Source organism: Vanacampus margaritifer, chromosome 4 (genome assembly GCF_051991255.1).
Source record: "Vanacampus margaritifer isolate UIUO_Vmar chromosome 4, RoL_Vmar_1.0, whole genome shotgun sequence".
In the NCBI taxonomy this organism is placed as follows: Eukaryota; Metazoa; Chordata; class Actinopteri; order Syngnathiformes; family Syngnathidae; genus Vanacampus; species Vanacampus margaritifer.
In genome coordinates, this window is record NC_135435.1 from 15,419,661 (window position 1) to 15,443,100 (window position 23,440).

At 39.1% G+C, this 23,440-nt stretch overlaps 1 long non-coding RNA gene across 1 annotated transcript in view; it reads right to left on the reverse strand.

Annotated features, from left to right (window-relative positions):
• Positions 1-10,712: 10,712 nt before the first annotated feature.
• LOC144050721 (uncharacterized) overlaps positions 10,713-23,440 on the reverse strand; it is a 55,246-nt gene continuing 42,518 nt past the window's right edge. Inside the window, exon 5 of the long non-coding RNA XR_013293910.1 lies at positions 10,713-12,703. This is a non-coding gene — a long non-coding RNA (uncharacterized LOC144050721). The remainder of the gene's footprint in view (positions 12,704-23,440) is intronic.

Genomic DNA, 23,440 nt, shown 5'->3' on the forward strand with positions numbered 1-23,440 from the left:
CCAATTTTAAGTGTTGAATATAGCTTTTGAACAAATCCATTTGAACACTTCAACGGTCTGAGATGTATTGTAACACGCTGCCACTTGCTCATTCTGCAGGAGCCGTGCACGGTGCAGCATTATGTCGCCTGAAGTTAGAATAAAGTTTGGTTTTATTAAAAAAACAAAAACAATCAGACAATAATGGGATGTAGTCAGGTTTTGTTAAAAATGGGTTGCTGTATGCTTCAGAACAGAAAAGAGCGCTTCAGCCATGAAGGTAAGTGAGCACATTTGCATTTATGAAGTACTAAACATATTTTTTAATATATTAGCAAATTTATGTTGTGGTGTTACAACAATATATGATGTTAACTCAAGCGAGATGTTTTTGTGTGTTTTTTTTTTTTTTTAGATTTCCTGAGAAGTAGTGATTTTGGAGATGCAAGGATTTTGCCCAACAGCCACGAAATGTAATACCCGCAAGAGAACAAGTGAGACTGTTGAGACAACATCAAGGAATCAAGAGCTGTTTTAATTAACTGCTGCAGTGCGGAGAAGGAGACATTTTCTTGTCTTGTCGCTCCTGCATGGGTTTTGTTGCCTGTAAATGAAGAGCCTTCTGGGACGCAATTACAATCCAAGGCTGCATTAGGTGCACAGCAAGCCCGATGGAAACTTCAGCCCCCTGTCACCCAGCAGGAGACGGCCTTCACTTGATTGAATTTTCAAAGGTAAAGCCCCCACCCACCCCCCAAAAACATCCCACCCTCTAGTGTTAAGGCCCACATGTGGTTTATGACTGAAATTGAAACAAGGCAGCGACGTCCTGCTTTTCTTTCCACAATGTTTAAAGAAGACATGGGCAAACTATGGCTTATTTTAATCAAACATACTGAGCACGTTTCTATTGTCATGAATCCTGTTGCGTTGAAATAAAGTAGAATTTTTTCTGATCTGGTTAATTAAAATGTATTTATTGCGTCAACATCAGATATTACCAAGAGGTGTCTTTGAGACTTCCCAATTTGACCCCAAAAGCAATTTTTTTTATTGAAATTCATCAGACTCATTGTATTAGCAGATGTTAAATTGTTAGGAATGTATATAGATTTTTATTTCTATTTAAAAAAGAAAAGAAAAGACAATCTATTGTACATATAAACATCAAAATATGTGAACTTGCTGACAGGGTGGACATTTTAGGCTAATGTTAGCGATTAACTCATTCACTGCCATTGATGACTATAGATGTCAACAATTCATGTAAACTATTTCTATTAGTTTAACATTTTTTAATTTCATTCATTTTTTTCATGAAAACCTAGAATTTTTTTATTGTACATTTATAACAGATATAAAATTATCGTACGATTAATTACGATTAAACGGCCCTTATTTTTTATATATATTTTTTAAATTAGGCCAGTCAGGCGATTATTATTTTTTAAATGTAATTAATCACAACTTCACTAGTTAGCTAATGATTAATCACAAATTTTATATCTGTTTTTTCTTAGGTTTTCATACTCTTGTTAGCAAAAGTAGAAAAAAATGTTAAACTAATAGAAATAGTTTAAATGAATTTTTGACGTCTATAGCTGTCAATGGCAGTGAATGAGTTAATGTGCACATGTTGGACCTTCAATTCGCAACATGATTTACTATCAGGCTGACTGTGTACAGTTTAACAAAAGTATTTCGAATTTCGGAAAGGTTTTTATATCAATTGACTTTTCACTATGACAGAGTGGACATGTTAAGCGTGACAACATCCATCCACACACATGAGGAACATTACAAAAAAATGAATGCAAATCTTTATTCTGCAGCTACTATCTGCTGTTTCAGCCTCAATTGAGGGAAGACAAAATTCCGGAAACATCAGAGAGTTTGTTAGTTACCCCAACATGACAGGGTGGACAGCAATTTCAGGGACACTTGAATAGTCAACATGATTGTGAAAATAGAATATACATGGTCAAAATGACTTGCTTTATCAAATAACGTGTTGTGGCAAAATAAAATCATTTGATTTTCAAAAAATTATTAATTATTACATAGTGTATAATAAGTGTGTGTACACACAGTGTTTTAATTAGCAGAGCAGCATATGGCACATATGACAAAATCATATTGTGGTCGTACTTCCAGTGGGAAGGAAATGGTATAAAATGAAGGATACACATTTTAATATACTGACGACACCAGAGGCACTTTGATAGTGGTGGTAAACATATTAAAGGGGAAAGTCCCTTCTCATTCATGTAATTCATTTAAAATGTGGTCAAAATTAAACTCATTAATTATAAATGTAAAAAAATATATATCATAATAATGATTTTACAGGCACATTTAAATTTTTGTTGTGCTTCGAAAAAGATCATAAAACATAAATGGTGGTTTAAGATATAGAATTTGATCAACTGCTGCACAATTTTGAAGTTGGACTCGTAGGAAACCTTATGTGAACTCACAGGCCACTTACAGTATGTCATTATGTCGATATATGAAGTTGCATTACAATGAGCGCCTTTCAAATTTTCTTTTTGCCAAACTCAAGGATCCACATTACTAAGGCAACAATGTTTAAAACATGCTAACAATTTATCTTGAATGTTATTTTCTGCCAAAAAGGGAATTTCATTTCAAATATAGACCTACCGCAAGCCCTATTCAATATGCCACTGTACATTGTTTATGTCAGTTGTTCTCAAACGTTTTTGACCAAGTATCACCTAAAAAAATACTTCGATCTTCAAGTACCACCATCATGAGTGATAACAAAATACGGTAATGCCTTGTGTTTTCTGACATTACTAACAAAATAATGTACATTAAATAATCACAAAAATGTTTTAAAATAATTTTTAAAAAATGGAGTGAACTTTACTGAGGCAGTGATGCTTTTGCGTACCACCAGAGGGAGCTCATGTACCACTAGAGGTCCTAGTGTCACACTTTGAGAATCACTGGTTTTATGTTCATCACGTTCATCAACGGTTGTAGCAACGAGAGACAGACCCCCATTACAGAATTACTCCTTGCGTGTGTTTGACTCTTAGCTCGACCTGACATAGTGACAGAAAGTTAGTGATGTCCCGCACATGTCAAGGAAGCAGTAATCTGAAAAGGCACGTATGGCGAGACGCTGCCATGGCAAAAGAATGCTCACACTGTGAAGTACTCATTTCAGAGTTCTAATTGTTGCTGTTTTCTTTCACAACACATTTTCCAGATTGAATAATTCAAGTTATTAAACATGTATTATAGCTGATTGTTTGAGTGTTGATCATTGCTTGGGGAAATTGGACCTATTATCAACAATTATTGGTATTCTTTAGTTTCCCACGACATCTTAAGCATAGCACATCGACTGCTATGTTAGACATATTACTGCTTATTGATTTAACCAGGGTGGAAACCAATAATGTCCTCTTAGCGAAGGGTTGCAATTAATCCCTCCATGTTTATAGTGAACCAATGGGATGACTCACTTATCAACCATACTTGCGGTTGTGATAAACCGCACGTTAGTGTTTTTGTCAACGAAACTAAACAAAAATAATTTTGTCAACACACATTTTTCACTGGACTAAAACCATTATTAATAAACAATAACTGGGACTAAATCAGTATGCATGTTTCTCGATTATTGAAGACAAGTCGGAAATGTACTTCACTTAATAAAAACTGGACTAAAATATATGGATATTTTAGTTCACAAACAAAAAAGAGACACATTTTATATGATTTTGTAAAACCTTGGCTCTGCTAATCTATCATATGACACTGTCATGTGACACACAGTGACACCTCCCCTTTCAAATCTGCAGCTAGCGAGTGCAACATGCAACACGGGACAGACAGGATCAGAGGTGGGCATCGAGGGCCGCAGTCCTGCAGGTTTTGCGTGTTGCCCTTCTCCAACACAGCTGATATATGATCAGCTCATCAGCAAGCTCTGCATAAGCCTGATAACGATCCTGTTGATTGGAATCAGCTTGTGTTGGAAGTGAGAAACCTACAAAACCTGCAGGACTCCGGCCCTCGAGGACCGAGATTGCCCACCTCTGCGAGTAGGTGGATTCACGGTGAAAGGTTAAAAAATAAATAAATAAAGTAAATTATAGTTATAACGTAACATTAACCCAACGGCTATAACATTTCAACAATGATGTTAATCCGACCGCTAACTAATGCTGGCTAATTCACTAGCTTGCAGCATGGATCAATGGTAGCCACTTGTTGACTTACTGTAATTGCGTGTGAAGTTAGAGATAAGAGAAAACTGTATGTGAAATAGTTTTCGATTTGAAATGTTCAACATTATCTGCTGTCAAAAAAATATACAGGGGTAAAATGATTGCCCTGACTAAAACTAGACCAACACGTTGACACTTTTTGTTGACTAAAACTAGATGAATAAAATTATGTTTTCTAGGACTAAAAATAAAGACCGTGCCATGTGGCTGACTGGTTAGCACGCCCGCCTCCCAGTTCAGAGGACGTGAGATCGAGTCCGGGCTTCGGCCTTCCTGGGTGGAGTTTGCATGTTCTCCCCGCGCCTGTGTGGATTTTCTCCGGCTAGTCCGGTTTCCTCCCACGTTTCAAAAACAATTGAACACTCTAAATTGTCCATAGGTGTAAATGGTTGTTCATCTCTGTGTGCCCTGCGATTGGCTGGCAACCAGTTCAGGGTGTACCCCCCCTACTGCCCAAAGCCAGCTGGGATAGGCTCCAGCACCCCCGTGACCCTTGTGAGGAATAAGCGGTCAAGAAAATGGATGGATGGATAAAATAAAGACTAAAATGCTAGATTTGTAGTCGACTAAATAAAAGCGGGGTGAGATTGACTAATTATGCTAAAAACTAACAAGCGTGATTGAAACTGCCCTAAACCTGAGACTACCATAAATTTAAAAATGGCTGACAAAATTAACACTCCCGCATGGCTCAGGGACTTTTCCCCCAATGGCCTGTCATAGATACTGCGACAGATCATGAGAAAACTTAAGACTTGAATATGGAGGGGAAAAAATGGCTGAACTCTCACAGCGCACTTTATTTTCGTTGCCTAAGAGAATTAAAGCTGAACAACCAAGAAGAGTCCAATCGCCTCAATTCAGCTGATACATTTCATGTTTTTTCATCACTCTCAACTTTCCCTGCCATTTGCATCAGGTTGTTGAACGCCACAAACGATAGCCATCCAATGTGCCTCTGTCAAAGTAAGAATGTACGAGTATTGCGGCATCCCATAATGTTTTCTTTTCCTGGCCCATTGTATCATCCCTAACCAACGCTTGTGTACAGTGAGCTATCGCGCTTAGTCTCCCTCCCTGCGGACCCCGTGCTTACTAACAGCTCATCCACCATTGCTTAGGGGTCTTATTTTGTTCTCCAAGAAATACTTTATACTGTCAAACTCAGACATCCCATGTGATTGAAGGCCGATGGGCATGGAACTCTCCGAGCTGCCCTCAGAACAGCCTGCTTTCACTCAGCCAAATTCTAGTGGGTGGAGTGGAAGAACAAAGGCAAACTTGTTAAGCTTTAGACGCCTTTATTATTCTTTTATTTGGCTGCGATCCTCGCGTTCATTAAGAGTTTTTGGGCTGCGTTGGCTCGTCGGGGTTTGTGGCTCGAGGAGTTTGATCAACTGCGCCTCTTGTTTTGAGCAACTCAACAAAGGATAACTTGATGAGAGAGAAAAAAAGCTACATTAAATGTTTTTTACATTTATTATACATTCCCATAATGAAGGAATACAAGCACTGAGGTGATTAAGGACAGAAAACAACAATTATTTTTCTATACATTTAAAAAATAAGGTAGACTCACCAGCTACAGAATTAGGAGGCGATTCCACACAAGAGTTGCGTCATACTGAAAGGTGTGGACACTTCCGTGAGTCTTTTTCTCTCAGATAGCAGCAAAAGCACAAAAGACTTCCTTAAAGGTGAATTCAAGAATCTTTTGTCACTGCGTTTTCCGGGTGGATCATCTTAACGATTGGTTCTCGATCCTGTCATTAATTTACCGTGATGACGTTGTGCGTGCTCGTTCCTAGCTGCACATGTGCACTTCGAGTGTTTGTAGCATGTAGCTCGTTGTGATTCACTCAAGGGAGTTCTCCACATTATCAATCTGGGACTGCTCCGCAGTGATTTGCTTGGGAAAGGCGGGACACTCGACACTTGTTTTGACCAATCACGGCAACGGCTGAAAATATCGTCTTCGGTCTCGTCTTAGGAAGAGAAAATAGCACATTTAACATTTTTTTCCACTTTTGTTAACAAGAGTATGAAACTGTACATTTAGAACAGATATAAAATTGTGATTAATTGTGAGTTAACTAGTGAAGTCATGCGATTAATTACAATTACAAATTTTAATTGCCTGACGAGATGATTATTAAAAATTAGGGGCGTCAGGCGATTCAAGTTTTTATTCGTAATTAATCGCATGACTTCAATAGTTCACTCACGATTAATCACAAATTTTATTTCTGTTCTAAATGAAAAATAAAAAAAATCTAGGTTTTCATACTCGTTAACAAAAGTAGAATTATTTTTTTTAAATTATTTTTTGACGTCTATAACCATCAATGGCAGTGAATGAGTTAATTGCAGCGTCCATTCGTCTATGTTAGGTTAATTGTTTCCCCCGGAGTCAGCGCTTCCTGGTTTCGTCACAGCTCCATATCCCGCCCCCAAACACAATACCGCCTTGTGATTGGCCGTGATAATCAGCGGGCTCATTACAAGATATAGTCTCGGGAGTTTGTGAACTCACAAATCCCGCGAGAATTCAGCTTGCAGAGCAAGGTTAGCATGTAGCTGCTGAGCTTTGGATTCAGCCATTCATCGTTGTAGGGCCATGATCTCACAGCATACTTTGAAAATGGTTGAGAGCCGCAAGAGGACATCGACTCTGAAGTGAGGCTGGCTTCCGAAACTGATGAAGATGAGCTTGCACACAAATGTTGAGATTTACTTGAAAAAATGTTTTGAATTTCTGAGTGCATCAACTTTTTCAAGTAAATATCGCTCCCCCCTTTTTACAGTGGGCGTTTGCCCTGGACGAGCAGGTAGGATGTTCTTTCACATGCACATTTTTAAAAAAGGACGTTTGACTTCTACTTTTCGAGAAGATCCTTGAATACACCTTTAACTGTAATTCAGAATTTTGGGACTCAGATGCAAATGTATTAACAGTCTGGTAGTCAACTTCCACTCGTGAGAAGACTTTCAATAAGATTTTTCAGCACGTCAGGCTAGCTGGTTTACAGTAAAGGTTGGGTTGTTTTAAACACACAGTGTGTAATTTCCTCAGTTTTAGTCAACTTCAACAGGGAGTGGCATTAAACGGCTGAATAAGTGTGACTAAAATGAAAGTAAACACTTTGCTCAATGTAAATGTACTCAACAATTGCATGAAGGAGAGAAGACAGCCAGTCAACTTGACCAAGGCTCATGTAACACTGTTAACCAAATTCCCAATCAGCCAAGTCTTGTTATCCTATATTCGGTGCACTCCCTTATTACACGACTGGAACAAAAGCCTTAATGGCTTTATTTGTGAAGCAGGCCTCTAACTAGATGTCAAATCAGAACACAATGCAAATTTGGTCTGCTAATTCGGACGGCGCCTCGGCGGTGTCCAAATCCCTCTTAAGCTTCTTGTTGAGCACGTCTGCCAGCTTTGTGTACACAATTGCCTCCTCAAATATTCACACTGCATCATTAATGTCGACCCCCTTTTGTGCTGCTCGATTCTACCCGAATAAACAGGATCATACGTGCAAAAGTTCTTCTGTATCGCAGATAATTAGCGCACGACACAATCTGAGCAATAATGTGCCCGGGTGAAATTAAAACTTTGCAAAGCACGAGTAAATGAAGGGATTTGAATGCCGGAGGGGGAACGCGCTTATCAAATAAAGCTCGAATAAATGTGCAGTGAATGAAATGAGCCAATCATTTTTTTTCTGCGAGATGAGAGCCCTGAGGAGAATAAATAAGCAATCGTCACGTCATGCAGGGAGAACAAATGAGCATGGTACACAATTAGGCAGGGTCACATTCTGCCAGAGCTGTGAGCGTAGGATGGGCTAATGAGCTGTCCCAGTGAGAATGTGTATGTGTGTGAGTGTGTGTGTGTGTGTGTGTGTTGAATGCATACAAGAAGCCACAGAGGCAATAAAAAATGAAAAAAGATCTTTGATAGCCCTAAACATGATGTTTTAAAGTCCATGTCCAAAATGAATACAGGATTTTGATACAGATTTTTTTTTTAAATGCACTTTTGGCTTTTTGTTCTTGAAAACTGCACCAAGGCAGTCGCTTCTCCAGGATTCTCTTTGGCAAAGTTATGCTTGACAGGCAGAAAATGTCTTAACTTGTGGGCAGATTTTTTTTTTTTTAATGCTTTTGCAAATGAACAAAGGTCTTTTGTAGGAGGAAGGAATATTTTGGAATATTTTCTATTATTAAGGGTTGTCTTCAGCACTCTTTGGATGCTGTAGAGGTCTTGTTGCACAATGTTTAGGCACTGTTAAGAATCTTAAAATGTAATTTAAGCTTTTTTTTATGATGATAGTGTGATTATTTCTAATGGGAGTCCAGCAATTGCAAAGTCACTGATTTAAAAAAATATTTTTAAAGTGACTCTTATTAAGGCTAAAGTGTCAGCCTGGTAAGAGAACTTCTCTTTACCTGAAAAATGTTTTTCTAAAGAGATGAAATCGAGACAAAAAAAGACGATGAATGCAATAGCTCTGACACAGATTTTGTTTTCTTTTTCTCCAACCAATCTGTTATTCACTGACAAACATACCTATTCAATGTTTTTGTGCTGAGGCAATAGCAATGGCAGTATTACATTCCCACCATCTTGGTGTTGTTAGGTTTAATTTGTGCCCCCCCTTCAAGATGTCCTGTTTTATTGGCGGTCCATGAAAGCACCTGAAATTGTTTCTCTCCCAATGCAGCTACAAATAGACCGTAAAGTTTACTGTACTATTGCAATTTGCTTGCATTATTTCCTTACATCTAATATTGTATGTGCATTTCAAAAGGTGAGTTTGTGACCAATACCGTTTGTGAAATGCTTATGTTAGTTTTTGCTAACATGATACTTAGGCTAATTTGCTTGCCAATACTATTTACGAGCCTCATGTCAAGGTTTGTTTGTGTTGAATATTTTTTTTAACCATTCATGACTAAAACATCTTCTAATTAGTAGATTGACACCTTAGCTCTTCAAGGTATTCCTTCAAGCCTCTGGCCAAAAGTTTTCAGACTGGACTCCTTCTGTATGCAAATGTGACGTCTGTGCGCATTGTATACAAGTGTGTGTGTAGTTTCATTTTTCGTCAACAGGTGGCAGACAGTAGCGATTTGAAATGGAATTTTCTGTTCAGTAGCTTTAAGGGCTTTACCGCCATTTGTGTGAGGTCACATCAGCTTGTGCTAGTGTGTTAATTAAGAAAGTTTGCTAGCTAATACTATCGACAAACCTCATGTGAAGGTGGTTTGTTTGTGTGGAATTGTTTAACTACTAAACACAGCCGTTCATTGGATCAGTTCATGATTGTGTACGTTAGATTTATGGTGTTTATGCTTTGATGAATGTTCTTTGCCATAGTAAATGAATCAATCCAAACAGAATAACAGTCTGTGTTCTTGGGCACATCGCTCTGAACCTTGTCACTCTAAAAATTTGCACTCTTCGAGACTTCATTTTGTTGAAACAATGACAAACCCCTGTTGATCAGATTTTTGCTAGCGGTGGCCACTGGTTAGCGGTGTTCTAAATCCAAACAAAATGGAGGTTGACCCAAGGTGACAAGATTTTGTCAATTAAAAACTGGGACACTATTTATGACAAATTTAATTGCCAGTCTATCTGGTGACCGTAGTTGTGTTATTATTTTAACTAATGCTAAATGCTAACGTTGTTGACAGTTCAACATTGCCGTAAACGTCAAAGCACTCACCATTAACCAATCTTTTTTGCTCAGTCTGGTGTTGTGGCAATGTTGTTATCCCCCCAAAATTTTTATCATCATTATTTACTTTGTTGATTTTATTGGTGAGTTGCTATGAGGTCATGTTCTTTATACGTAGCTACAACTTAGCTTTGAAATCCAGACATACTCGCGGCTTTGCCGGAGAGTGAGTCTGATCGACCGCCCTATCAGTCACACCTGAGCTAACAGACAGTGGAATGAACCAATGAGATAAGTTAGAAAAGCGACTCGTTAAAGTCTTTTTTTTTCAAACGCCAACATGGCTACTAGAGAGACAGTAGTGAATGACGTTGTTGTTGAATGTCGTTGTTGCGGGGAAAACTTGAATAGTGAAGACTGACGTTGATCACGAAGACGACGTTACGCAAATAGACAAAAAAAATTCCGGCCGTGCCGAATCGCTGTCTGTGGACGCCTGTCCAGACCCATTTTCTTTTTAAAGAAAGTGGGTGTGGCTTGCCAGGCTAGCTACAACTATCTGTGAAATGCAAGCTTAAACAGGATTTACCGATTCAAACCATACCATGAAGAAACAAACCAAACCAGACTGCAGAGTGGGAAACTGTCTTTAGAAAAAAGGAATGGTGGACACACGAGTCAGATAAGAAGAGGAAGTAAGACTAGTGCAGAGGTGGCCTATTAGTTGACTTAAGCATCAGAGTCGCGACTACAGGAATTCAGACATCCACTGGGCAGGTGCAGTGGCCAAACAGACAAAAAAGAAGAGCAGGCTTTTAGAGGCGACTCATAGTTATTAACTATTCAATCACAAAAAGGAGAGTTGAAGGCGTGAAAGGTTGTGGGCCAAAGCTCTTTTGCTTCAGTGCATTAAGAGCCATGGAGCAGCACTCAGGCGGCGAGAGAGATTGCCTCCCCTGGAAGATGACTGCTCAAAGGACTTTTTTCCCCTTTAATAATAGCAATCTGCTGTGAAAATCTAATCCCAAGTACCATTCCACTGAATCTAGCAAACGTCTGCTCACAAAAGCGTGCAACATGAATATTACATTTTCGGATATACAAATAAACAACAACACCACGCCAGCCCCTCCATCAATCACGGGCCACAGTCAACGTAAGTGATGCGGAAGAGTAAACTGCTAATGAACACCGCCGAGTGCCAAATGCGCATTTTAATATGCCATCATGGCTACACATTTTATTACAACATGGAATTAAAAGACAGCTCTTCAGGGGAGCATCTAGTCTATTTTCACGCACGGGTGTGAATGCGCACGACCCAGAAAGGTCATCAAACGTGACCCTTTCGCAGTGTTGATCACCTGTGTGACACCACAACAGACAAACAAGCAGCCAAGCATGAGTGCCGCCCCTTAGCGGGAGTAATAGCTCCATCGTTGCCATTAAAGTCAGATATGGATGCTCCCTTTAAGCCCCCTACTCTCCTCCTCACTGGCCTAATTCCCTCGTCCTCGGTGGTGGATGAGAGGGATCAGAAATCCATCCATATGCATGGCTAAATATCCGAGGAGGGGCTGTCAGGTCTCAGGGTGGCCAGCTTCTCTGAAAGTACCACTAATGACACATAATGGAGGCACGGGGTCAAGCTCAGCGCGCCGAGAGTAGCATCCCCCCACCCAGCATTCAAAATGGGACTTCCTGCATCAAGCAATCGGGACACAAAAGAACAATTTACCTCCAATTTTGCTGACTTCAACCTAAATCCCACACACTAAAAATCCTTGTTATTATCATTCTCAATAAATGTCTGATTTGCTTTCAGCCCACTGCTGACTTTTGTATCACATGACCTTACTGAACCATTAATGTGTGGTTGTAGTATCACACTGGATATCTTTTGGATGTTTTCATATAGATTCTGTGTTTGCTAGTTTGTTAAAATTGTGATTTTTTATAAAAAAGTGAAAAAACAAACATATGCCTGGGGGGGTACAAAATAATATTGAATATTACAACGATCCATTGTCTTTGTGCCATCTTTTTCATTTGGACCACAACATCATGCTTATGGTTCGCGCGTCTCTTCTTGACGCAGGCCATCTCAGAGAGGATACGAGTGGGGAGGTCGCTGTGTGTCGCTCGTCTGGCTCAAAGTAAACACAAGGAATGATGGGATGGAGAAGCTGGTCTCAGCACAAGCCCCTCATCAGTACAGTCAACACATAGCAGATTGGGTTCACATCTCTCCACCTCTGAATTCCCTCCATCCCCTCAACCAGCCCATATTTCCCTCCTTTTCCATTCCAGAGGACGTCAGGCAGAAGTGTAATGCAAGCAAATACCAGGTAGCAGAAAGCTGGCTTACATTTGAGTCCTGCTGGCCGGCCAAGTGGAGATGGTTTTATAACTGTGAGACACCCGTCCATCAACATATGACCCTCACCCCAGTACCGCCAGACAAGTCATATTTTATTGAGTAGGTTTAAAATGCTGTCGCTCTCTGTAGGGATGTGTCTGGCCGAGGGGAGGCGAGATGGAAAGTTAGCAAACTCTTAAAAACTACAGTAGAATGATATGTCACAGTGAGGGTGAGAGGTCATAAGATGAGGTGGCTCGGGCATCTGTTCCGCATGCCGCCTGGATGATGAGGTGTTCCCGGCATCTCCCAACTTAAAGGAGGCTTCAGGGAAGACCCAGGGTTCACTCTCTCGACACGCCTCGGGTGGGTCCCGTCCAGTCTTCTACTTTAAGCCCACGCGGCGTAGCCTGGAAATAAGTACACAAACACCAAATAGGCGTGAGTCAATGGATTCTGAGGCCGGCTGTAAATCACGGAGATGGAATTTTTTCTGAGACTTGTAAATATCATTGAAATTCATGTGGAAAAAATAGCACACCTTTGAAGGCGAGCCCTTTTTTTCTGTATGAAATAAACCCAATAAATTAATTCAATTAGTAATTTATAAGTAATTGAATAAGTTTGGAGGTCCAACAATAAAAAAAAAAGTGGGTATGCTCACCAACTTAAAAAGTTGCGTTGATCCATTCGTGACCCAATTTGGGTTAGTTTATAACTACTTGTTACATCTGAGACAAGCTGTTCACTAGTTGACATTGCACACTACTAGTACCGTTGTATTATTGCTACTAGTACTGTTATAATACTGTATCCTAGTGTTGTTCCGATACCGGTATCGAGAGAGGTCTCGGCATCGGCGAGTACTAACAAGTAACATGCCGATGCCATTTTGCATCTTGGTTCTTGCTTGTACACAACATTCACTGATGTGTGACATGTTCGCTGCATGCCGAGCCAAGACATCTTATTGGCACTTGAATGCTCTGAACCAATGGCAGCGCAGTTTAAAAAATAAAATAAAATAGCATGTCTCAAGGAAGGAAAATGTTGGCAATGAGGAAATATTTCAGTAGTTTAGAATTACAATTAAAACAAGGAAAAAACTTTATATTAGTACGGTATCGGCATTGCAAAACTGGGTTTCAGAATCGGTATCAGGGGCCAAAGAGTGGTATCAAAACAACACTAATGTGTCCTGATTACTTGGCATTGGGGCCAGAACAGTTTGGTCATCCCAACAACCAAAATAATGGCATCAACAAACACGGCCTCGCCGCCATTTCACCTTCACCTTAATATCACAGAGAGATTGTGTTTGTTTAGATTATCAACCTCATAAACAGCATCTAAAAATAACCCGGAATCATGTCTGTGTGTCAAGCGCCTTTTTTAGATGGCATTCACAACTATAATTCTGGTCTCCTTACCACCTTGGTATGATGTCGTGAATTATAGATGTGATTAAAATCTGCTCAGCGTGTTAGTGGCCACCCCATTGTGTCACTGGTTTCTCCGGCTTTAGCGCCTCAGCCAATTTCTGCTTGTCAGGGAGTGTGTGCGTGCGTCTATGTGTGTGTGTGTGTGCGCGCACGCACGACCGCCATCACAATGACCTTTCCACAAGCCCGGGCGGGGAGCACGCAATGCAGAGGAGAGGCAATAAAAGTAATGAAAGAAGCAAAGGCAATTAAAGTGGGGTGTGTGAGGGGAGCGTGGCGGAGATGAGCCTAACTGGAGGCAGCCCTGCAATGCACTACAACACCATATCCCCCATAATCCCTCTGTGATCGCACAGCAACCCTGGTGTGCTCCCAGTCTGATCATCCTCTTGCAGCATTCGCCGCCCTAATCCTAGCAAAAGGACAGACGTCCGCTTGCTTGTGCGCACGCACACACGCGGGAGTCCTTCGGTGAAGAGTAACCGCACATTAATGTAAGCAGCACAAGTGAATGAGGAAAACTAGGAAATTCATTGAGGCACATGCAGCGCTGAAGCCTTTACGAGACAAACGTTAGCATTTGTAGCATGCGAGAGCGAAGGAAAGTGATTAAAAATAAAGGAGCAAATACAGGCGCCTAATTTAGGATTACCCCTATGACACACACTGAAGCATGTCCGTACGGTGTGGGATTTTCAGTACTATTTTTATTACCATTAGTATTTTGTTTGGATCAGTGTGTGCAGCATATTTCATTAATGTGAATGAGATTCTGTCATTAGTATGTGACTTTTTAGTAGTGTGAAACCCTTTCAGTAGTGACATGAGAGTGTTCTCGTAGCATGTATGAGAGTGTTTAAACAGTGTGTGAGGGAAAACAATTCTGTAGTGTGAGAATGCATTTCAGTAGTGTGTGTTAGAATATTTCAGTCTAATTTGGAATTTAAAGATGTTTCTGAGGTTGGTGAAGGAGTCTGGTTGGTGGCCCGGTGGGTGGGTGGTGTCTGGTCGGTGCTGGATTTCATTTCCCTTTCTTTGGTCCTTCCTCGGGTCTCCTGACGGCCTCACGACTCTGGAAGTCTGGCTGGAAGTGTTTGGTTTAGGTGAACGGTATGGGATTTTTTAAATAGGTTTTAGGTGAACTAATGAATACACACTCTCACGCATGCACAGACGCACATGCACATACACATGCTCACCCAAATAAAATAAAAAATAAAAATAAGGCCAGAGCAATGATGATGACATGTCAAATGAACCGAATGAACAATACTAAGCTCTCCAGCAAAAAATAAAAAAAGATTATTTCAGTCACATGTGTGTGAGAGCATTTTAATAGTATACATGAGAGTGTTTGTTTCTGTTGTGTGTGTGAGGGGAAACATTCTGTAGTGTGTGAATGCATTTCAGTAATGTGTGAGAACATTTCAATAGAATGCATGAGTATTTCAGTGTGTATAAACATGTTCTAGTAGTAGTAGTAGTAGTAATAGTAGTAGTAGTGTGTATGAGAGCATTTAAATTGTGTGTGAGAGTGCTCCTGCTGTGTGTGTGAAGGCAAAAACATTCTGTAGTGTGTGACTGCATTTCAGTAGTGTATGAGAGAATTTCAGCAGTGCATATGAGAGTGTTTCAGTGTTGTGTGAGAGTGTTTCTGTCCTGCGTGAGGGAGAAAAATCCATAGTATGTGAATGCATTTCAGTAGTGGTTGTGAGAGTATATACAGTGGTGTGTGAGAGCATTCCAATGGAAAGTGTTGAGAGAGCATTTCATTGGAGAGCATGAGAATATTTCAGTAGTCTGTGTGAAGATTAAACTAGTGTGTGTCTGAGAATGTATCAATATTTTGTGAGAGTGTTTCTGTTGAGTGTGAGGGGGAAAAAAAATCTGTATCATGTAAATACATTTCAGTATTGGCATGTAGTGTATGTGTGTGTGTGTGAGAGAAAAAGTACAGTAATTGAATGTATTTCTGTAGTGTCTGTGACATTTCATTCGTGTGTGTGAGTATTTCACTAAGATGTGAGAGAGCATTTCATTGGAATGTATGAGAGTATTTCAGTAGTCTGTGTGAAGGTTAAACTGCTATAGGGCCAAGTAGGCGGCTGCCTAGGACCCCCAAGCCACCAGGGGGCCCCCAAACTCTATGTGTAGTCTTACCTGAGGACGATAAAAATGTCCTGTCTTTATCTGTCTCTAATATTTTTTTATTACAAGCCTTTTATGCTTAAAAAATAAACATAATCTATCACAATCCATTTTTTACTTCTTTTTTTGATGGCTAGCCATGATATGTTGAATGATAAGTTTTTGTGATTTAAAAAAAATCAGACCAGGATAAATCATTCAAAACAGTTTTTCCAACATTAATTTGACCGGTGACTTGTACAACTCAATTGCATGAAACAACTCAAATACACACCCACATACCAAACACAATTATACTCATTTCTTTTCCTCCGAAATAAGCTCAGATGGCCTAGTAGACTAGTTAGGCTGTTAACTGCATGACCTCTTAGCCAGTTAGCAATTTGAAAACAAAACACAACATTATGCAGTTTGAACTTTTACCAATGGTCTTCAAAATGGGAAAATAATTGTATTTAAATAATGATTTGTTTTAAAACTATATTGTACACAAAAGTATAAATAAATAAATAAAATCACTATCACTCACTTTTGTTGTCTTTGGCTGGTCAACATAACAATCATAGCAGATAGCACCACCAGTTGGTCACTTTTTGGTCCCAAGTAGGGGTGTTAGAAAAAATCGATTCGGCAATATATCGCGATAATACAGTGTACAATTCTCGAATCGATTCGATATGCGGCCGAATCGATTTTTAAACATCACTTTTTTATGGGAATATTAAACAAAACAAACGTCTTCCTTAGGGTTAGGATTCACACATTAAGCATGGAAGAATGTTATATTAATGGAACATTAAGCCGTAATATTTTATTTCAGTGCTGTTCAAACATGAAACAGACTGCAACCTGAATTTTCAGATGAATAAATACATTTTCATACAAATCTTACAGTGTACACGTACAAGTTTACTGATTAGTATTTTCTAAATTTGAGTTAAAAAAAAATCGCAATAATCAATTTATAGATTCGCATCGGGATTAATCGGTATCTAATCGAATCGTGACCTAAGAATCGTGATACAAATCGAATCGCCAGGTACTAGGCAATTCACAGCCCTAGTCGCAAGCAATACAAACTCACGCGGATCAATAAGGCAAACAAAATATTAGAAACATCTCAAAGCGTATTCACACAACACTGCAAATGACAGTCAATCAAAAATGGAACATTATTATCTTTAAAAAGGCATTAGATTAATGACATTCTGTTTGAATCAGTTCTCCATCTTGCTGAGGTGTTCAACAGTCACGTCCAGACTGTGACAGAGATTTAAAACACACAGGTGGGCAGATGAGAGATACCCCTTAATACGCATGAAAAAGATCAAATTGGGATTAAGGAGATTAATTTCACATGGTAATTGAGAGAGCAACTTTTTCCATCAGATTTATGAAACTTTCCAAAAAGATGTCAAGTGTAGTGTGATTTAATTTGCCAACAGATGAATGGCTGCTAAATTGCTGCGCTTCCAACTTTTGTCCCATCGGTTGCCGTTTAATCAGACATCAGCGCATTTCACCACTTTTGAAGATATGACGCATTTTGCTTGTTTCCTCTGGGGTTAAAACATAATTACTAGTTTTGAAGCATAAATTCACACTGAAACTAATTCAATTTGCGAGCATGGCTGGAGGGTGACACTTAGTGGTGCGAAAATGGCGAGAGCTTGCTTCAATCACAGGAAAAGTGCATGGAATGATGCGCTTTTAGTGATGGGAACATGACCGTGGCAATTCCACTCATTTCACCCTCGACACCACAACATTGCCATTTTACAGTCCAGTGTGATTAATAGCAGCAGAAAACAAATGTGAAACTTTGGGAATATTGCACATTTGGTGGCACACTGTATGATATTTTCAAAAGGGAAGACAGAAGAGGCAAAACATCTATCTGTCCCCTCCCAAAAAATTATAGCAAAAAAAGTTATAATGATTACAGTAAGTTGCCAGGAGCCCTGCTCTAAACTAAAGGTACAATTATTCAAATGCTAATCTCCAAATCTGTAGGATCACATTATAGTGAATTGAAGAGGAAAAGATTTGAATCCTGATAAGATTCAAGCAGATAAAAACAGCGCCGGTGTGTTTACAGAGCAGTACACGGAGACACTTGTTTGGATCAATATATTGACGCTTTGTAATAGGCTCTAAATGACTCAGGTTAGAGACTGTCGTGTGGCAAACCTTCACACTGCTCCGAAATCCCTTTCAGCACATAGTTGCCCAGTTCTTCGGAAGAAATTTGTCATATACATGATCATTCTTCTTTTGTGGTAAGTTCAAGTATTCTGTACATACCACTTCAGACAAGCAGCTGATTCTCTTGGCCAAGCTGTTTGTATCTTTAATATGGAATTAAAGGCGCGGAGGACCGCAATCTGGCATGACATCTCCGTGTTGATGGTTCTGACAACGTGTATTCAATATTTAAAAGTTTTTTTTTTCCATGTATTTTAATTTGAGAGCGCAATGCAAGCAAAAATGAACTTTGAAGTGATGGAAGTGGAAGTGTTAGCGGAAGAGGCAAACAAAAGTATTCATTAAAATCAACTGTGCCAACAATTTTAGGGTAGCCAGAAACTACCTGAAAGCAATGTTTTGTTTGATTTAACTCGCCCAAGTGGGTGGTAATTGAATATTCAATTATGTGCCCTACCTGCTTAACATTGCATTTGAAACTTGGAGACGCCGGCGCCAATTGTTACAACACACTAAAAAGACTCAGACGCATGGAAATACACTATAAAAAGAGAGCTGTTGAACCAATTTAAGATTACAAATTAAATTTTTGACCAACTTAAAAAAAATTGCTTCAATTGGTAATACACAATTGAATTAAGTTAATCCAAAGTGAATATATTTAGTTTAATTAATTATTCATTCATTAAACTTAATATTATTTATTCTTATTCGCTTGAATTAAGTTATTTCAAAGTTAACCCTTAATATGAATGTATTATGAATATATTAAGTTTAATGAACTCATTAATTATACTTAATATATTTACTTTGGATTAACTTAATTCAATCATGTGTTACCAATTGAAGCTTTTTTTTTTTTTTAATTAGTCAACAATTCAATTTGTAATCTTAAATTGGTTCAGCAATTCTCTTTTTAGTTGAGTTTCATAATTGTTGATATTGCATGACTCCTTCTTGTGATTGGCTCCAATAGCAATTCATTCAGATCATTCAATCGCTCCAAAATTGTATTGCTGATTCGATATTAAGTCGTAAAAATGTGCAATTTTGAAAATGTTTACATGAGTGGAAGGATCTACAATGTCTCTTAAATGCACTTAATTTTACACATGGCTCCATCGTCAGTATTATGAAAATATAGAAATATTCCTGTTAACTATTGCCATGTGAACGAAACCGCTTGACTGTGGCTGCGGGGAAAGGATACTCCTTCATTGACAAGTGAGGAGGTGTAACAGCTAATCGATAGCTCATGAATTTACTGTGCACACCCCTTACCGGGGTAATCAATATTCCGGTCAATTAGAATCCCCTATCTGCATGGCTGTAGGGACCTCAAACACCCAATTTAGTCCTTAGCCTATCACTTAATTACTAAATCTTCCCTAATGTCTATTGGCAGATGGCGGGTGGTCTTCCACGGGCCCCAGTGGATGAACGAACATGAGACCTTTGCCAAGGTGCTGGTTAAGATGCTCCCGTCCCACTTGGCTGGTAAGTTAAACACCAAATTGTGTAACGGAAACGATTCACTTATTGATCAGCTGGCTCACTTACTCTTCCGAATGCCTATAACTGTTACAAAACGTACTGTACATTGTCAAGTAAAATAAACCACAATTTGTGTCTGAAGAAGAAAAAAAACTGTAGAGGCATTTAGAAAAAAATATTTACAAAGTATAAAATCTACTTTTACTTGGTATTTTGCGTGACCTGACAAGTGCTTTTTCTTTTCACTGACTTTTTTGCTCATGCAGGCGTGATTTTGATATGCCTGATGAAATCATTTCAGGGATTTACAAGTTAATTTTATGTGAGTCCATATTGTGTCGAAATGTAGCTTTGCACTGATGGCCACAAGTTCACCACAAAAGCACACACAAACCCACTCATTAAAAATTAAAGGCATTTCTGAACGATTCAATACACAGATAGTCACCACCGCATTCACACATTTCTTTGTTCTACATCTTACATCATACAATCTTTCCACATTTTATCTATGATTTTTTTTCTGCACATACCTGTTTAAATACCAGGTTTTTGAGATAGTAAAAAAAAAATAGGCCAACATGAAAAACTTTTAACTCTTTGACTGCCATGGACGTTAAAAGACGTCAAGTAAAAACCTACGGAGGGCCGCCAATGACGTTAAAAGACGTCATCCAATTTTTTATTTTTTTTTGAAACGGGTGGAGGGAAGCCTTGGCCAGCTGTGGTGAAAGATTCAAGCAGATCTAGTTAGCCTAATGACTATTTTTGGCCCCTAGATGGCAGCAATTACTCTCTTTTGACAAGATTGGGTAGGCGTCAGTAGAAGACGTGAGGCGGAGCTAGAGGGGACAATGGCTGGGGAAGGGAAGAGAACATGGCGACCGGTTGCAAGCAGCTCACACTTGGGATTTTTTTTCAAAGACGAAAGGCATCGACCAACGCTAAAGAGCACATTGATGACGACGATGATCATCATCGATGATGATGATGGTGACTCCGAGGTTGGAAGCATTGACGCGGCAGTAGAAGACGTGAGGCGGAGCTAGATGGCTGAAGAAGCGAACAATGGCGACCGGTTGCAAGCAGCTCACATTTGGGAAATTTTTTCAAAGACGAAAGGCATCGACCAACGCTAAAGAGCACATTGATGACGACGATGATCATCATTGATGATGATGATGGTGACTCCGAGGTTGACGCTGAAGTTGCAAGCGCTGACGCGGCGGCTATGACGACGTCATAAAGGTTCACCGGCTAGCGATGCTAACACCGGAAAATGCGGAGCACAACCGAGCACGCTCAGGCGGACGTTCAGTCGGACGACGAAGAGTGCCCCGAGTCCAATGCATATTCATCGGAGGAGTGGGTACAGTCTGCTACTTGCTATTCCCCAGAAAAAAAGGCCGTTAAGAAAGTGTAACGTCTGCACGCGAAAGGAGCCATCGCAAGTGAAACTAATCTGTTGTGCAAATCCTGCTGCATCTCCTTGCAAGCATGGGAGCGTTACAAAAAGAAAAACTGTATTTGAAACATCCACATAATTGTAAATAGTACCACAGTTGCACACATTTGTAAATAGTTTGCGAAATTGTTTTGTCAAATTGCTACACTGTTGAATGGAAATAAACGTATTTTGCAACCAAAAAACACTTTTTCATTGTTGGTGAAAGCGTTTTACAGAAGTAAAGCACTATTTAGGTGTTTTTGTGGCATCATTCATGGACAAAAAGAAGTGTACAATTCACTAGAGTGCATGAAATAACATCGTTTCACAAAAAGCTCTTTTTCTCCGCTTTTTGTTTCAAAACAGAGCATTTCGGTGAAACTAACCATTTTCTATTGCTGATTACTGAAGAACGGAATAAGGTAGAAACAAACTTTTTTCTGATGAAAGATGAGAGTTCAATCTTTCATTTGTTAGTATGTGTGTTTCCATAGTCCAAACACAACATTTTCTGTGGACCTTGAAAGATCAGTCAAAATGCTTAAATCATCCCATTTCTGAAAACGTCTGGCAGTCAAAGAGTTAAAAAACATTATTGTAATCTATAACCCAATTTAAAAATAATGTTTCGAGAGGGGAAAAATAATAAAATAATGTGGTTACACATTCAGGCATCTACTAGAAAGCAACACAAATGTCAGGAAGAGCCTTTTAGAACATCTGAAATGGATTTAGGGTTAATCAGAGGCCCTTTAAATGGTGACAGTTGTTTGCTGGCTCTCATTTAACATGAGAGTGAATGTGATTACTTAAAAAAATGATCTGTCTTTTCTTTAAAAAATAACAAAAGCGTCCCCTCAAAACTCCATCTGTGCTTATTTCCCATGCTTGTCTCTGTCACCGTTTTGAGAAATGAGCCCGCAAATAAAACCCGCAAGCTAAAATGACTAAAAACTCAATGACCCGATGGAAACAAAGCAAAAGGCTTCAGCCTTGCGGTGCCAACAACAAAAAAAGTTACATTTCTTTGAAAATACCAGGTCTATTTAAACTAAGTATATTACAAAGGACTAAGTGCAATTTCTGTTGAAAAGCTGAATGCTAAGATATGAATGCATGTGCTTATGAAGTAAATTGAAAGATAAATTATGAGAATTTTTTTGGACAAATGACAATTTTTAAAAGACAATTGAATAAAAAAGAAAATTTGATACACTTGAAATGTAATAAAGAATCCGAATGACATATGTAATAATTCACATGCTCCGAGCTGGCTCCGCATAATACTGTGTATGTGGCTGCTGTTATGTCAACGAGCCTTCAAAAGTGCTTCACCACATGGACAGCAAATTGACGGCTCCTACTAAATCTGTTCTGGTGAGACAATTATGCGCTCATAATGCACATCTCAATACATAACTCGTGTAATCATTATGCACGTGTCTGCATTAACTGTGTTAACTGGCTTTTATGACAATCTTGTGCAGTTGGCAAACTCTGGTCTACTGTATAATGACTTACAGTAATTTATACATACTGTATAAGGAGACTTTGGTAACACGGCACATACCAAAAAATAACATTTCACTCACTCAATGCTATTGGGTGAGGATTAATTTTTATTTTATTTTTTAAGCTCAACTCAACTAAAAACTGATTTAAAGATTGTTATCTTAGTACATATAGCTCTTGATGGATTTATTCTAGTCGGACACATGGCTGTGGGTCTCTCCATAATCATGACAAAGCTGAAGATGTGATGCGATTTCTCAAAATACATAATCGCTTGATGGATTGCTTTTTGTTTAATAGTCAAATCATGTCTTTAGTGGCCTTTGCATCCATCAATTTTCTGTATGCGGCCCTTTAAGGAAAAAGTTTGGACACCCCTGATTTATGTGGTTGACTGTCAAGTCACAACCAGTGAGTTAGCAACAAGCGTCACTGGCCACTAGTGTGGCTAAACACGTTGCGGACTTACTCTTGACTCAGTAGTTATCACCTTCATGGTGGCGAATAAGCTACACATCTAACAAGTATAGTTTTTGCAAAGGTGTGGCGAGGAAAGATGGAGAAGCCATACTTATTGCTAAGCTAACCGGCTAACACCAACACCGCTAGCGGGTTTAACGCCGAAATTAAGTGCTTGGGGTGATCGAGTCCATTTTTCACAGACATCTGGCTGAAATCAGGTTAAAGCTGAGGGATATGTCGAAAAAAAATCATGAATGAATGAATAATATACACTTAGTATAAAATATTTATATTTTCTGTAATATTTTTCACAATAAGTCCTGATTTGGTTTTGACTTTGGAGGTAGATTTTTAAAATTGTAATTTTTAAAAAAAAATTATTTCGCTTTGCTTCGAGACAAGAATATACTGTTGTGAATTGAAATAAAAACATCTGA